Source organism: Leopardus geoffroyi, chromosome B4 (genome assembly GCF_018350155.1).
Source record: "Leopardus geoffroyi isolate Oge1 chromosome B4, O.geoffroyi_Oge1_pat1.0, whole genome shotgun sequence".
NCBI classification, from domain to species: Eukaryota; Metazoa; Chordata; class Mammalia; order Carnivora; family Felidae; genus Leopardus; species Leopardus geoffroyi.
Window position 1 is genome coordinate 100,826,269 of NC_059341.1, and position 14,156 is coordinate 100,840,424.

At 38.3% G+C, this 14,156-nt stretch overlaps 1 long non-coding RNA gene across 1 annotated transcript in view; it reads left to right on the top strand.

Moving 5' to 3' along the window:
• Window positions 1-880: 880 nt before the first annotated feature.
• LOC123592133 overlaps window positions 881-14,156 on the top strand; it is a 52,586-nt gene continuing 39,310 nt past the window's right edge. The window contains exon 1 of the long non-coding RNA XR_006709600.1: window positions 881-1,086. This is a non-coding gene — a long non-coding RNA (uncharacterized LOC123592133). The remainder of the gene's footprint in view (window positions 1,087-14,156) is intronic.

Below are 14,156 nucleotides of genomic sequence, written 5' to 3' on the forward strand. Positions count from 1 at the left end.
GCAGACTTGGACACATAGGAGAGATTAGGAGGATGGAGGGGCAGTAGAGTCATGTTCTGGCTGCTTGGACTGTGGTCACAGAGACCATGCTTGAATTGGTGTGGGTGCTAAGAGATGGTTGTGGTGGCAGCAATGAAGGCTACCTGTCTCCTGGGGGTCACAGCCATGGCATCTGTTCTTGAAATTATCAGTTCCTTTGCAAAATCTTGATTGCCCATCTTTCTGATAGTGACAGAGGTAGTAGCTTTTCTGGCAAGCTCCTTTGGGGGTAGTGTTCTGAATCTCATTCCTAAAGATCAGCTTACAGCTTGCTTTATAGCCTTTTTAATGGTTTTATAAGCACCCAAATCCCTTTCTCATTAAATAATGACAGTATTTTCTTTTTCCTGTGACTGAAACTTAGCTGATACACTTCTAATCACACTTAGAGTCAATCTAAAGCCCTTACCAAGACCTACAAGCCCTGGATGATCTGGCCCTTAGCTACTCTCTCCCACCGACTCCACTTAAACCACACTGGACTTTTGCACTGTGCTCTTAGTTTGCCCTTGCTTAGGGCTTTTGCACCTACTATTCTTATTCCCCTAGATCTATAGCATGACTCATTCACTTTTTTTCATGTCTCTGCTCAAACACCACTTCTTTAGAGAGGTCTTTTCTGACTACCTATCTAAAATATTGCTCTGTCACTCTCGTCTCTTTATCTTCCTTTATTATTTTTTCATTATACTTAATATGTACCATTATAGTATATATTTGGTTAAAGTGTGTCTGACCCACTGGAAAATAAACTCTCAGTTTTGCTAATTGCTATATCCTCAAGAGAGTCAAATGATTCTTGGCAAACAGTAAGTATTTCATATTTTCTGTACAGGTTCCCATTTTACAGATGAGGAGGCTTGAGGCGAAGAGTGATCAAGTAACTTGTCCAAGCTCATACAGGAGTGGAAGCCTGATGTGGGAGCATTTAATATCCTCTCGAGCAGGATACCACACTGCCTGTCCAGCATAGCTTGCCTCCAGTCAAGTGCTTGCAGACCCATCTGAAGAAAGACCAATAACACACCATTGGGGGATAGAAGGCAGGTACAGCAAAAAGGTTGAAAAAGAAAGGGAACAAAAATGCTTAAGGATTTGCCTGTCCAAGAGAGGGATGTCCTGACCCACAAACACAACTGCCTGCCTGTGAGGCAGGCCCATCCCTGGGGTGGGGGCCAGGTGGCAAAAACAGAAAAAGAGAGATGGCTCAGTGCCCTGTGGGACCATCCAGCTAACTCCCCAGCTGAGCCTGATTCTAAAACCACCCATTCCTTTGCTTTCTAGTCTCCAAATATACTGAAATGGCTTCAAAATTACCCTACCCCACTCAGCACCTAGACACTCTCTAGGTTATTGTGGATTGTTCAATACTACAAGGGCTGATCTTTACTCTTCTTTATTCGTTTTTCCTTTTTAAAAACTTTTCTTTCTTTTTTCTTTTTTGTTCTCTCCTTATAATTTAATGAACAAAAGCAGTTCAATGCTAATTTTACAACATATTAAAGTTCAAAAATAATGAAAGAGTTAACTTGTTCACATTTCCACTTCAGGCCACCAGAGAGGGATGTTGATGGTTTTGTATCATCAGTCCCTTTTGTCACTAGCTGAGGGTCAGGATCTCCATCATTTTCTCTCGCATGAAACCTTATTGTGTCTCTCTGGGAGTCACTCTAGCTTGGCGGAAGTTCTGGAATCAGACAATCCTCGGCTCAAATACTGGCCTACAAGTTTCTTACTTCTCTCAGCCTGATTCCTTATCTGTGAAATCAGAACCAAAATATCTTCCTTGGGGGCACCTGGCTGTCTCGGCTTATAGAGCATGTGACTCTTGATCTCGAGGTCATGAGTTCAAGCCCCACTAATGGCGTGGACCCTACTTAAAAAAAAAAAAAAAAGTTAGGGGCTCCTGGGTCGCTGAGTCGGTTAAGTGACTGACTTTGGCTCAGGTCATGATCTTGTGGTTAATGAGTTCGAGCCCCATGTCCGGCTCTGTGCTGACAGCTCAGAGCCTGGAGTCTGCTTTGGATTCTGTGTCTCTCTCTTTCTCTGTCTCTCTCCCTTTCTCAAAAATAAATAAACATTAAAAAAAAGTTTTTAAATGCTTAAAAAAAAGTTAACAAAATCTTCCGTGTTGAGATTTGTATCAGAGATCGTGAACATAAAGAACCTGGCACAAGTAATAAAATATAAACTACCAAAGGAAAACAAGCATTTTTCTCTTTTTCCTCCACGTTAAAGCATAACATGAAATGATTCTTCCTGTGATTGCACATGGAATTAATTTGCACATTTCAGTTCCTGAACCATACGTGCTTTCTACTGGAGATTATACATACTTTAGAAAATTTTTGTTCAAGTGCCTGTTGCAAGATATTTCTCTTAAATATGTTTTAAATTGATATTCTATTTTCTTTTGTACCTGAATTTTCTAAAAGCAAGACTTTTGTAAAAACAAGATCATTTTTGGTCTGAGTTTTAATTTTATCATGTAACACTGTGCTAGTATAATCCATTTATATTTAGACTGAAAAACTCCACTATTGTTTTCTCCCAGAATGAAGGCAGATTAGTGAAAGTAATATTATATTGGGAGCAATAGTATTCTGATGCTCCATGCTGACTTTAGTGCCTTCCTTATATATTTTTTTATTGTAAATGCTCGACACTTAGGATGCAGGGCAATGGACACTCTTAAACATTCTGATGGAAGTATTAACTGAAACAATCTTCTTGGGAGCTACTTGCCTTAAGAGAGTTCTTTAAAAGTTTATACCCTTGATTTCAATAATTCCACTTACAGGAATTTATTCTAAGAAAATAATCAGGGTATGGTCAAGTATTTTTTGAACAAGGACATTCATCAAAGCATCACTTAAAAGTAAAAAAGAATTATAAGCACCCTAAGTGCTTAACAATAGAAGAATAATTAAATAAGATAAATATTATATGTCCATAAAAATCATTTTGGTCCTGGAACATTTTAGAATAGAAGTTTAAGAAACAAAACAATATATGATTATATAGGGCTGTAATATCTGTAACAATATAAAATTATATATATATATATGCCACGATCCCAATTTTGTAAAGAAATAACTACACATATAGTGCATAGAAAAGTGAATGACAAAAAATACAGGAAAATGTTAATAGTACTCATACCTGGGTGGTAGAAATTTTATTTTTTCTTTGTCATTTTCTGTATTTTGCTAATTCCCTACAATAAAAGCATATTATTTTGATAGGAAAAGAGTTATAAAGCAGAACAAAAAATAAATGTAAGGGATTTCATTTAACCCTTAACTAGAATTTAAAGCATCAAGTAGCAGGGTAGAGTGCCCCCAAGCTGCATGTAAGTCCTGCTCTCGCTGCAACTGCTTCTCATCATATCTTTCTGTGAGAAGGTAACTGGTTCTTGATATTATCAAGTCTGAGGCAAGATGAGTAAGGCAAGAGGGCACACAGAGTGCCCAAGAATGCCCAGTGAGTTCTGGCCTCTTCCACGCTTAATGCCCTAGAGAGAGCCATTCCTTACCCTGTATACCCAATTAAACAGTCTGTGTTCATATCTTCTGCTATAGACTGAATATGTTCCCCCCCAGATTCAGTTGTTGAAAAGTACTATCAAATGTGGTATTATTAGGAAGTGGGGCCCTTGGGAGGTGATTAAGTCATGGCGGTGGAGTCCTTGTGAATGAGATCAGTGCTGCTCAAAAAAACCCTCAGATAGCTAGCTCCCTTGCCCTTCCGCCATGTGAGGATGCAGCAAGGAGATGGCCAGGAAGCAGGTTCTCTCCAGAGACCAAATCTGCCAGCACCTTGATCTTGGACTTCAGTTTCTAGAACCGAAATAAATTTCTGTTTTTTATAAGCTACCCAGGCTATGATATTCTTTTATAGCAGCCCTAATGATGAGCTAAGACATTTTCTCTCTCTCCTTCCTGGCGCTTGCAGTTTCCCTGAGATCCACTAGTGTCAGCCAACTGCACTAGGCACCAGAAATATGAAACTATACCTGCTGCCTTCTTGCAGTTTGGGAGAGAGAAACAGAGAAGAAAGAGTAGAACGAGGTGCTGACTACCACAAAGAGGCCGACCCCGGCGTCCTACAAGGGCTCAGAAGACATCTGAGCCCTGCCCGTAATTACCAGGGAAGGCTTCCTGGAAGAGTTTATTTATATTCCAGATTTACTCCGTTACTCCAAATGCACGCATCTCTGACCCCTGAAGCCCCACAACATAGCTTAAAAATTCTTGAACTTGTCTTTAGTCAATTCCATCTCGCAATCTGCTTAACGACTTCTGAACCTTCACCCTCTTCCCTGACATAGCTCACAGCCTTCTTAGCCTCAGCAGTCAAACCTGTATTTCCAGAAAAACGTGCATTCTTCTTCTTGTTTACCACTCAGAATTACATAATTTCCACCTTTCCACTTTTGCCTTTGCTACCAAGAAACTCAGAATTAAAATTTAGACTTCAATTATTCTTAGAATGTTATACCAGATTCCCTGCCTTCTAAATGAATTATGGTTTTTAATAACAATGATACCACTATTTCATTAGTAAGACTGAGACCATCATATGTCAACTATCTCTACTTTTTTCCAAACCCACTACTTTCCTGTATTTGTACTTTCGTTCCTGTCCTCTAGTCTCAGGGGAATGCACTCAAATATATGAGCCCTGCAAGTGAACTCTGATGGAGTTTCTTGACTGGTTTCCTAGCCTCTCTAGTCACCTTGCTATGTGACTAATTCTTGCTATGTGCTATGTGACTAATTTGTGTGTCTGTAGACACACAAATAACTTCTGTCCAGTGGGAAGACAGACAGCCCCTCTCTTCCCTACTGCCCAACTCCACCACCCCCAATCCCATGGAAAAAAGCCAGTTTTGCAGTCATTTGTTAAATTCATTTCAATATTCTTTTACTCCACATAAATTTGGGATCTCTGACTGAAGATTGGTTGTAACATTACAGTTTCCTCATTAATATAATGTAATCCAATATTAATATAATAATAATCTTTACCTGTCTTCACTTTGTATCTATATGAGAGTTTTGATTTTACTCTTTTTGAAAATTATTCTTACCATGTAGACAAGCTTTTGAAAGATGAAGTCTGTATTTTCGAGTTCCACTTTCTCACTTTCGAATCACCCATTTAAATCTATCTTCTGCATCCTACCCCACATAAAATGTATACATACGCTCATCAACCCTATACTGAAACCATTCTGAAAAAGATCAGACAAGGTGAACATTTTTCAGTCTTGTAATTTGCTGCATTGATAGCGTTAGATCTAAGTGATGTTTACCGGTGGGACAGTCTATCTCAGGACCTCATTTGTACAACCAAAGCATCTGTTCCAACACAGATGTTTCTGACCTTGGTTTCAGTAATTTACGTGATTCTTTCTTTCTTCTTTTTTAATTCTGGAGGAAGAAGCTGTGATAAAACAGTACAGATGTCAGTGTAACCACAACTCCCTCTTTCTGTCCCTCTTTCTGTGCTTATAAAATTGCCTCATCCTGTTAGGGAGAACTGCCCCAGCTATGCAGCTGAACAACACTAAAGCTTTATGCCTTTGAAAAGTAATGTGGTCTTTTCCCATAATGTCCTGCATATTTTCGTAATTCCATTAGTGTTGATGTCCTGTTTCAGATGGAATACCCCAGAGCTCAGACCTCAAATCTCTTCTCTATCTATACTCATGCTTAGGCATTTTCATCTAGTCTCAAGACTTTATATATAGTCCCTTCACTGAAGACTCCTAAATTAACTTCTTCAGCCCAGACTGTTCCCTTGAGCCCTAGATATGTATATCCAACTGCCTTCTCAGTGTCTCCTCTTAGAAATCTAAGTGACACATCTGACTACTTAACGTGTCCAAAATTAAGGTCCTGATCTTCCCCCACCACCTCCTAAACCTATTCCTCCCACAGATTTACCCATCTCAGCACAAGGCAACTTCGCCTTTCGGGTTGCTTGGGTGAGCAACTAGAGTCATGCTTCATCACCACCCTGACCCCTTTCTCTTACTCACATTCAACCCATCAGCAAACCCTGTTGGCTGTACTTTGAAAATGTGTCAAGACTCCCACCCCTTCTCACCACTACTACTGCCACCACCCAGTTTCAAGTGGCCATTGTTTCTTGCTTAGATAATGGCCTCCTAACTGACCTCTTTATTTTGGGGCTTGCCCTTTTCATCTATTCTCAACATGGCAGCCAGGACAATTTGTATAAAACACAAGTCAGATCATGTCACTCCTTTGCTCCAAACCCTGCAGTGACTGTCCATCTCAGAGTTAAGGCCAGAGTCCTTAGAGTAGCCACCTCCGATCCCTATCAGAATCTGGGCATCATCTCCCATTTTCACTTCCTTACTGTTCATGGCTCCTTGCATGTCCTTGAATATACTAAGCACACTCTCACCTAGAGGTCTTTGCACTCCTGATCTCTCTGCCTGGAAGGCTCTTTGCCCAGGCATCTGCAACGCTTGCTGTCTCCCTACTTTCTGGTCTTTGTTCAAATATCACTTTCTCAGGGAAGCCTTCTCTAACTCCTGTATGTAAAATTATAACTGCCCACTAGCTCTGCCCTCTAGCCTTCCCTGTCCTGTCCTTTGCTTTTTATTTCTTCATAGCTCTTGTCGTCATCACCTGACATTCCATGTATTTTACTTTGTTTATGGTCTATTTCCCCAGGGAAGGCTATCTACAAAGCAAAACTGACCAGGTTTTTCCCTTAATACAAGGCAGTATAATGTTATGTTTATGACCCCAAGTTATAGATATAAAGTCTATATCTCTGTGTATCTATATTTAGCTGTATCTGTATATAGCTATATCTCTATCTCTGTAGACTTTCTGTGCCTCAGTGGTTTTTTTGTCTATAAAATGAGGATAATAAAAGTACTTTTCTCAGAGCATTGTAGTAAGGACTAAATAGGACAATGCATATAAAATGCTTAGAATAATGCCTGGCACGTGGGAAAATGTACAAATGATAGTTTACTGCCTTGGTTTCAGGGCATAGGGGTAGGGCAGGGATTTGATGTTGTTTCCTTCTCAATTCCTTTTTTTCTTCTTCTTTTTAACTGTCTAGTATCAATTTGGCAATTAAGATGGATAAGTGAGGATTGATTTGAATAGCTTTAACCACCGTTTATACTTGGGCCCAGAGACACTGTAGAACACCCAAGCAAAAATGTGTCCTCTTTGCTCCTTGGGACAGATGGTAGAACACAGCTAACATTAACTCCTGAGTTTTGTGCATTTTTAATTCAGGCAGTGAGTGGCTGATTTGACGTTTTAGGTCTCCACTTCATTGGCCCATTAGCCCAACGTGAGACAGGTGTTCACCTCTAGTTCCATCACTATGGCAAGGGCATGGAGGCGTGAAACCATGGAGGCATGGGGTCACTAGGGACCTGCTCCCACTGTCACAATATGGACTACTTCAGCAGAGATAATTTCTGAAATAAAGCAATGAGGAGAAAAGAATGCCATTGGTATCCACTGCATTGGTATAGTATTATTTCAGAAAATATTCATGATTTTCCACATTTACCAGATTGAGTCAAAATGGTAAGGTGTACCCATAACACATTTGTATATTTCAGCTTCTTCAAAGAGACTCTGTATCTTGAGTATTCAAAAAGCTCTAATTTCTTAAATATTTTACATGGCAAATCCTATCCTTTGAGAAGGATATTTTGTTAACTTGGCAAATGGAGTTTTTTTAGTTGTTTTTTTTTTCTCCTTTGTTCTGTATATAGATTATGAGAAAACTGCAGCTATGTCAGGAATTGTATGGCTTGGGAGCTGATGTTTCTTCATCTTTCTGTTGATTAATGAACGTTTTAATATCTGGATTTTTGGTAAATGCAAATTAAAATTTACTTATATCTTTATAAATGCAAGTACTTGGTGCCTAAGCCAGCGTGGCAAGTAGTGCAAAAGCATTGCAACCACAAACAAAGACGTGAACAGCCAGACTTCTCTCTTACCTGCTAGGAAGTTTATAGATAATAAAATATAAAAATAAAGTTTATTTCATCTTGCTCAGCATGAGCTTATGTATTCTTTCATGAAAAGTGCCAGGCTGAGAATTATATGTCTTAAGATCTAGCAGCTACTATCTGCAACACTAGACAAGTCACAATTTCTCTGGCTTCAGTTTTCCCATTTGTAAAATCAATAGATTAGAATAAATGTCTAAGAGTCCTCCCCACTTTGGAAATCCATTTTGCTAATTGTGAGTTTCAGAGTAGGTGGGTAAACAGTTGTTTATAGGACTGACACCTACTATAAAGGCAGGAAGCAAAAATAGCAACAAATCTTGAATTCCTCAAAATACAAGCAGACAAACTGTTAACGAGCAAACATCGGTTTATTTGAAGTCACTGGGGTCAGGGAGAACAGTGCCTTAACAGAATCAAGAGGGAGGAGTCAGAGAAGGATGGTATAGGATTTGGGAAGTCTGGACTCACGGGAGTTATGACAGGTATCACAAAGTCAGGGCCAGATTGGGATTGGGCAAGTTTGTGAAATGATAGTTGCGGGTTGGTGGGCATAGTGAGGTGTGAATCTTGAAGTGATAAAAAAACCACGGTTTGATAAGGGAGACGTTGTCTCAGATAAACTCATTTGCAGGGATTTCCTAAAGCCAACAGTGAAGTTATTTATTGGCTCGTGGTTTTATCTTCTTTGGGCAAAGTTTCCTGGAACAAATAGCTAAGTCATGTTGACACAGGTGGCCTCAGTTCTTAGCCCTTCTAGCTGTATCGGATTGATGCAGATGGCCACAGTTCTGAACTTTAAGTTGATGCAGAACAAAATAGCCTGCAGCAAAAAAGGGTTGGATGAAAGCTCTACTCCTGGCCTTTCTTGAATTCTATACTCATATATTCAACTTGCAACTTGACATTTCTTCTTGGGTGTATTATATATTTATCAAATTCCAAGTATAACAAATAAATTCCGAAGAGAACTCTCCTCGATATTCTACATTTCAGCAAATGGCACCTCCACCTACCCAGTTACTTAAGTCAAAACCTAGGCACTTCTCTTTTCCTCATATCCTCACATGTCTTAACAAGTCTTGTTGGTTGGATCTCCAAAATATATACCGAACTCAACCCCTTAACATCTTCAATGTTAAAACTAATTCATTCCATCTTTATGTCTTGCCCAGGCCCAGGGTCATTGCATAAAATGTCACACTAGTTTATTAAACTGCATGTTTATTCCTGTGTCAGGGCTCTTGTACTTGTCTAGTCCATCTTTCCTCCATATCTTCCCATAGCTCCTTCTCATTGTTGAGATCTCATCGAGAGCCTTTATTTCCCCAGAGGAATCACTACCTTACGTTAGCCTTTCTCCTCTCATTACTCCATCCTATCGTCCTATATTATTTATTTTATAGTAGTAAGTAATTTCCGAAACTATATTATTCTACACTTTGTGTCCCATCTGTCTCTACCCAATGAATACAAACTCCATCAGGGTAGAGATGACACCTATTATGTACCAGACCCTATATCCACACTTCCTTGAATAGAACATGGCACAAAGTAGAATCCCAAGAAATAACCGTGAAATGATTCAACAAGAAATTTTCAGCAAAAACAAATGAATGGCTGGATGTAAGTAAAGATTAAGATATTAATTGTTCAAAAAGTAATAACCATTTAGTGGTAATATAGTCAAAGATGCTAAGTATATAATCTCTCTATCTTTATTAATGGCTTAACCCACTTATCTCATCTCTTAAATTATGTTAATGGCCATTTTTCATCCAATGAATCCCAATATTAAAGGATGAAATTCATTTCATGATGGAATTGAATACTATCAGAGTCATAATTACTACTTAAAGAGGCAGGAAAAGGGGGTGCCTGGGCAGCTCAGTTGGTTCAGTGTCCTACTCTTGATTTTGGCTGAGGTCATTATCCTGGGGTCATGGGATCGAGCCCCACATGGTGCTCCGTGCTGAGCATGGAGCCTGCTTAAGATTCTCCTTCTGCCCCTCCCCCACTCATGTTCTCTCATGTGTGTGCTCTTTCTCTCTTTCTCTCTCTGTGTCCAAAAAAAAAAAAAAAAAAGAGGCAGGAAAGGGAGAATGGTTAGTAATGAGAGGTTCAGGGAACGTTGGAATGGTTAACTAAGTAGCTCAGAGCTGAAACCGCAATCTCTAGGAAAGCTAGGCTTAAAACTTAAAAACCTCCCAGACTTAAAAGTATTTATTTATTTATGCAGATGCTAAATGTTAGAATAACTTTCTGGGTTTTGCAAATATATTTGAAATGTTATTTCTATACCTCAGAATAGCAAAATTAAATTTTAGTGATTAAAATAAAAATACTAATTTTTACAAAAGCTCTTCTTATGCAACTTAGAGTTGGATTTCAGTTGATGACAGGGAATGCAATAGTCTGGGAAGTAACCCCTGGGATAGTATAATGCCATTGAGTTATACAGGTCAGGAAAACATAGCACCATATTGGAGGAGACAAATGCCTAGTGAAGTTCTGGGAACCAAGCATAAAGATGAGTCCCAAATTGCTGATAGAATTCAGGAAGCTTTTCACCTTCATACAAGCTTTAACCAGTTGAAAGCATATTTTTTTAAACCACAGAACTAGGCCAGAAACTCCTTCACAAATATTGATCGAACATCTATTTACTGTATTCCAGCACTGAGATGGCAATGAGAATATAAAGACTAAGACAAACAAACTGTGGTTGTTGACCTTCTGGTGCTTACTGTGTTAAGTGACGACACATGTGGAGACCTAACTGGGGTCTAAATCATTTAAGGCCTCATGTCCCAACCTTCCAGGTTTGAACTTTATTCTGAGATCATTGAAAAGCTGTTGAAGGATTTAAGCAGCAGAGTGGCACAATTAGCTTTTTATTTCACAAAGACTAAGTGGTCTGTTAGAATTTTAGATGGTGACTGTGGGTAGGAGGTTGGTAGTGGAGGTCAGAGGCAAAGAAACTGAGAAACTGCTTAGAAGGCGACTGCAGTAAACCCAAGCAAGGAGATGATGGTGGTCGGAACTAAGAGAGCTGGCTGCACTAGGGATGGAGATACACAGATGGAAATGCTAAGGATGTGGAATGAGCAGGACCCAGTGAATGGTTTGATAACAGAAAGCACCTAATTGGGAAAAGGAAAAGTCTAGGTTGACTAAGTCTAGGAAAAGTCTAGTCTCTCTGGCAGAGAGAAGGCAAAAAGTTCATTGAAAGGATTTTGGCTTTTATTTATGTGTTTTTTGAAGTTTCACACCCTGGTGTGAGGTAACTTGTATTCCAAACAAGCCTTTAAAAGAAATCCCCACTGTATTAATTTATTGCAAAAAAATGTACTATTATAAATTGTGTTTGTGATTAGTAATCAGCAAATAGTAAGAAGGGTACTTCTTTTAATTACAGATTTTCTTACTATTCTGCTTAAGATTTTGAAGTCAATTAATTAAAATGTTTAACAAAAAGACTAGTAAAGATACCTGTACTTTGTGTGTGTACACTAAGTAAACTCTGTGTAGTTCTCAAATTTTAAAAGAATGGTCTGAATGTAAAGTCATGGGTAGTAGTGATAAGACCACCACATGGTTTTTATACAGACCAACTCTAAACTATCCATATTTGAAATGTCCTAACCACAATCTTTTCTAATTATTATGTTCTCAAAAAGTACCCTTCGATTAGTCACATAGTTACATTTAGTCAATTCTTTCATGCACCAGCATAAAGCAGTTTTAATAGTTTCTAAAATTAAAAAATAACACAAATTGTACTTTTCTTTATAAAAGAGGCGAATGAAAGAAACAAGCCTTTCTCACCAAAGACCATAAAAAACCTAGGAATAAATCTAACCAAAGGGGTGAAAAATTTATACACTGAAAACTGTAGAAAGCTTATGAAAAAAATGGAAGGAGACACAAATATATGGAAAAATATTCCATGCTCCTGGACTGGAAGAACAAATGTTGTTAAAATGTCGATATTACCCAAAGCAATCTACATATTCAATGCAATACCTATCAAAACAGCACCAGCATTCTTCACAGAACTAGAACAAACAATCCTAAAATTTGTATGGAATCAGAATAGACCCCGAATAGCCAAACCAATCTTGCAAAAGAAAACCAAATCTGGAGGCATCACAATCCCAGACTTCAAACTTTATTACAAAGCTGTAATCATCAAGACAGTATGGTACTGGCACAAAAACAGACACTCAGATCAATGGAACAGAATAGAGAACCCAGAAATGGTCCCACAAACATGGCCAACTAATCTTTGACAAAAGAGTCTCTTCAGCAATTGGTGCTGGGAAAACTGGACAGTGACATGCAGAAAAATGAACCTGGACCACTTTCTTATACCATACACAAAAATAAACTCAAAATGGATGAAAGACCTAAGTGTAAGACAGGAAGCCATCAAAATCCTCGAGGAGAAAGCAGGCAAAAACCTCTTTCACCTTGGCTGCAGCAACTTCTTACTCAACACGTCTCCGGAGGGAAGGGAAACAAAAGCAAAAATGAACTATTGGGACCTCATCAAAATAAAAACCTTTTGCACAGCAAAGTAAACAATCAACAAAACTAAAAGGCAACTGATGGAACAGGAAAAGATACTTGCAAATGACATATCAGATAAAGGGTTAGTATCCAAAATCTATAAAGAACTTATCAAACTCAACATCCAAAAAACAAATAATCCAGTGAAGAAATGGACAAAAGACATGAATAGACACTGCTCCAAAGAAGACATCCAGATGGCCAACTGACACATAAAAAAATGCTCAACATCACTCATCATCAGGGAAATACAAATCAAAACCACAATGAGATACCACCTCACACCTGTCAGAATGTCTAACATTAGCAACTCAGGCAACAACAGATGTTGGCGAAGATGTGGAGAAAGAGGAACCCTTTTGCACTGCTGTTGGGAATGCAAACTGGTACAGCCACTCTGGAAAACAGTATGGAGGGTCCTCAAAAAGTTCAAAATAGAATTACCCTACAACCCAGCAATTGCACTACTAGGCATTTATCCACGGAATACAGGTGTGCTGTTTCAAAGGAACACATGCACCCCAATCTTTATAGCCGCAGTATCGGCAATAGCCAAAGTATGGAAAGAGCCCAAATGTCCATCAATGGGTGAATGGATAAAGAAGATATGGTATATATATACAATGGAGTATTACTCAGCAATCAAAAGGAATGAAATCTTGCCATTTGCAACTACGTGGATGGAATTAGAGGGTATTATGCTAAGGAAAGTTAGAGAAAGACAAAAATCATATGACTTCACTCATATGAGGACTTTAATATACAAAACAGATGAACATAAGGGAAACAAAAATAATATAAAAACAGGGAGAGGGACAAAACATAAGAGACTCTTAAGTACAGAGAACAAACAGGATTGCTGGAGGGGTTGTAGGAGATGGGTAAGGAGCTAAATGTGTAAGGAGCATTAAGGAATCTACTCCTGAAATCATTGTTGCACTATATGCTAACTAACTTGGATTTAAATTTAAAAAAATATTTAAAAGAAAAGAAACAAGCCTTTCTATTTAATTCATAGATATATAAAAGTTATTATTATTACTGTATAATATTTCCTAATGGACTTTCTCTACCAAGTCGTGATAACCCACAAGAAACCTGTGGTTGTGTCCATTTACATTTTTAGCAGAATTTCTACATTTTATGAATTATTTCAACTTGTATATTATAATACAAAAAAATTTATGTCTTAACTCATTAAAAAGATTTTCTAAACAAATGGGCATTGACATAAGTGTTCATTATGTAGTTGTTGTGTAGGCAGTAAATTGGGCAAAGGTGAGTTGAAGCACATAAGCTTGCAAATAGAGTTTCAGTTCATTATAAGTTTATAAAATCTGTATGAAATGGATGCATTGATAGATATACAAAATCATCTTAAGAGATGAGCTCATTGCCTGAACAAACCCTAAATAGGGTCTAATTGATTGTATTAATATTTTCAAAAGATAAGAGTTAATGAACATACAAAATATGACAATAAAGACAAGCCAGGTCCCCAGTATTTAGTTGTCTCAGT